A 3,940-nucleotide genomic window follows, 5' to 3' on the forward strand; every position below is an offset into this window, starting at 1 on the left:
CCCCGCCGCGCTCGCTGCGCGCATCTCTCCGTGCATTATGCGATGTCGCAGGACCCTGTTTGTCCCCGCCGTGGCTCATCCGTGCCTCAGCCAGCCAAGGCAGCCCTGCGCTAGCCAAATCTGAGCCGTGTCTGCCGGCGCAGCCCCTGCTCAGGCGTTTCCTGTAAACACGCGCTGCCGCAGCCGCCCCGACAGCGCGATCCCGGCACGGGATCTGCTCTCAGATCGCGCTCAAAGAGGTGATTTGTGCAGAGAAACGCAACAACAAACCAAGCCGCAAAACGCCGATAAAGCTTCTCATAAGCCATTCCATTTTCTAGCCTCGCTCCCGTCCGAGCATTGCACAAACAATTTATTTTGTAAGTAAAGGCGCAACATGACCCTGATTTTGCAAATAGGTGTTGTTGTGCAGAAATGGAGGGTGTAGAATTTTATATCCCAGCTCGCGGCCCAACAGCCCAAACAGTTCTAAAAAGGACGTCTCGAGCCATTAGGTCACCCTCTGATTATGGTTTCAAGCTTATCTCCTTAAAAGCCTAAACACTGCGTATTTACTTTATTTATCTATTCATGCCAGCAAACGGAGTATTTCATGTAATGACTTGACTGCTAGAGCAGGGGATTAAAAAAAAAACAAAAAAACCCAAACCAGCCAAATTTCGGGAGCCCTGGGAGAAGACTTGCCCAAGATCACGCAGGAAGTCTGTGGAAGAACTGGGACTGAACCCAGCTCCCCTAAATCCCATTTGTGCCTTAACCACACGACAGGCCAGATTTAATAGCTGCCTAAATATGAATCTAAAATGAGAGAGTCCCTGTGCAGAAGAACAGAACTTGGCTGCTCTCCTGCTGCCAGGGACAGCCTGGGTGTTTTGCTGCTCAGGTCAGTTGTTTGAGGCAAACACCCACAGCAACCCTCGAAAGATTTTAAATTTAGGTGAAGGCTTCCTGCTGCCTGCTCAGCTCTGTTTTCATTCTCCCTGACAGCAAGGGTTTCCCTCTGTGTGCTCTGAGAAGAGCAGGACTTGAGCCAGATCACAAAACTTCCAGCCTGGATTTTTACATAATGTAATTGTACATAATGTAATTTAAAAGAACTCAGACATTTACGTATGTTAAGAGTTTGGGGACTGAAATGAAACTTTTCAGCTTTCAGCAGTGTTATTTTATTTCTTTCTGTTGTTATGGAGGAGATTATCACAATTTTGGGCTTGCTGCCTGGTTCCAAAGTCTAGTTTGGGGCTAGGTTTATTACTGCAAGAGTGTGGAGTAACATGCAGTGCAGAGCAGTAAACACAGGTTTGTCAGGGCGATTGTTGTAGAAGTTTTTGTCTCATACATAAAACATCGACTGGGGAAGCTTCTCCAGAAAGGCAGCAAATGTCCTCAACACAGGGCAAAACGGAGGGAGAAGAAAAGCTAGGATTTATTTTTTCAAGTTGGCCCTTGCTTCATATCAAACATTTCCAGCGCCATGAGCATAAATCACTGAGGTCACCGTGGCTAATCTGTAAAAATAAATTGGATGTTTTCATTTCACTCCCGTAATGTGATATTATATGATGCATTTTGAGCAAAAGAAGAAAAGTTTTAAGATATTCTGAGCCTCTCTTTTTTTCCTGAAGCAGACCTTTTATTTTATTTTTTTTTTGTTTTCCACAGAGGTCCCATATCTCAGTGGATAAAAACCATGCGGCTCCTGTGTTCTCTGCTAACTCATGTTTACAGTTATCCAGAGCCCTGGCTCAAGGGAACAACCCTTGTGATCAAGGAGGTCAATAGATTTCACACAGAAAAGTAAAATTTTTAAAAAATGAAAGGGGAAAGGAGCAAATAATGGGTTTTGGTGCGTCATGAGAACAAGAAATACCACAACACCTGACTCAGGGAGTCTTTAAGGACAAAGAGTTCTGAGCAAAAGTACAACGTTAATATTTTTATAAGTTTGTGTGCCTTGAATTTGTTTTTATTCTTGTTTTTATTCTATTTGTTCTTCAATATAAGGCCATTCAAAATGCTAACATCAGAGCAGAATAAAAAGAGTAGATTTTTTAACAGACTGTTAAGAGAGTCATTTGGTGTAGCAAAAACTGGTCACTCCCCCGCCCATTTCCAGCAAAATTCTGCTTTGTTCTCCCGGCCACGCTGCCATTTGTAGACAATCAATACTTAAACTGCTCCTGTGCTTCGAACTTGGGAGTGTTTGTGGGATCAGGTTTGGTCACATAGTGCAAGGTGGTGTGCAGCAAGTTCCAAAGAAATGCAGAGCTCTTGCAAGACAAAGGAATATTTTGCATGCACGGATAACCACCCGGTCTAATACATCCTACTGCAAAAAAATCACATTAGACTGGCAGGAATTGTGCAACAAGCTCTTCTGTGTCAATTCAAAACTCCATTCAGGGCAGTGGGAAGGCAGGATTTAACACCTGAAAATCTGTGAAGGAGCACAAGGTAAATTCCTTTTCCTCATGGTTCACACAGCTGATGGACACAGAGATTTTTAACTGTCAGTAAATTAATAAGGCTGCCCCATCAGCCCATATGATCATTTGAAGGGCCAGGACTTAAATATCTGTATTTTAAATTTTTGGCCTTATCAGGTTTGACTTCTTGATGAAAATAAATCTGCTTCAAGTCAGCGTGAGGCAACATTCAAATTTGCCAATAAAGATATTTCACCTTCCAGAATTACCTGGAGAGTAGACTACCTTGTGTATATTACACATTCTGTAATGGTTTTGATTAATCTTTATTTGCCACGTAAGTGACCTAAATTTCAGCCTGGGTAGTGTTGCTCATTTTAGACTGGGAGAACATTTTGAGAAGAACTTTTAAAAAAACATATTAAAAAAAACCCCAAACACATGATTTTAGCTGCAATTATTTTAGAAATGTCCTCCATTCAGGCAGGATGATTTTTATATTGAAGGAAACAAGCCCCTGGGTGTGATGTAAACATAGTGATGTAAACTAAACTGACTTTAGCAGGTCTCGGTGTGTCTTTGGGGGAAAAACCAGAGACCACATGGAAACTCACCTCCTTCTTATCCCATTTATTTGAGGGAGGTGCTAACCTCAGAGTCTAGCAGAGATTAAGCACTTTGCTAACAGCATTACAGATTGCATTTAACTCCTAAAAACCTCCTCAGTGCCAAGTGGGATACTCGGAAATGTGCTTTAAGTCTTTGCCTGCCGCACTGAATTCCTCTGTAGTGGAAGTAGTCTCCATCCCTCTGGAGCACAGAGAGCAGCTGGGTGTTCTGACTGTCGAAAAAAATGAAATATAGATGAAACCCTTGGCCTTTTTGGGGCAATTTCCACAGTCAATCTGTGTATTCTGTTCCCCTGCTGCTTGGGCAGCCCTGATGTGTGCCAGGCCCACCACTGAGCACTCGGGGATCATCGGCGCTCCAACCACACAACAAAAAGGGTTGGGGCCATCATCCTGAGTGGCCCACCCAAGGATGCCAAAGATCAGTACTTATGAGGTGTATTGGCTATAATTACGTTTGTGTCAGGGTGACAGCGGCTCTGTGGCACTGTCTGGGTGACAGCGGCTCTATGGTGCTGCCCTCCGTTTGTCATTCCGGCGATGCCCATAGGCCAAATCCAGCATCACGAAGGGCTGAGCCTGCCCCATGATGGCTCAGGGGGAGATGGCACAGAGGAAACAGCACTCACAGAATCACAGAATAACTGGGACTGGAAGGAACCTCTGGAGATCACCCAGCCCCCCTGGAGTAGGTGACACAGGAAGGCGTCTGGGTGGGTTTGGGACATCTCCAGAGAAGGAGACTTCCACGCCCTCCCTGGGGCAGTCCCAGGGCTCTGCCACGCTCCATGGGCAGAAGTTTCTCCTCACGATGGGCCGCGTTCTGCTCCGCGTCCATCGCCCCTTGCCCCGCCTGAGGGACGGCGCGTGGCCACCGATGGGCGT

Source organism: Corvus brachyrhynchos, unplaced genomic scaffold (assembly GCF_000691975.1).
Source record: "Corvus brachyrhynchos isolate BGI_N302 unplaced genomic scaffold, ASM69197v1 scaffold10, whole genome shotgun sequence".
In the NCBI taxonomy this organism is placed as follows: Eukaryota; Metazoa; Chordata; class Aves; order Passeriformes; family Corvidae; genus Corvus; species Corvus brachyrhynchos.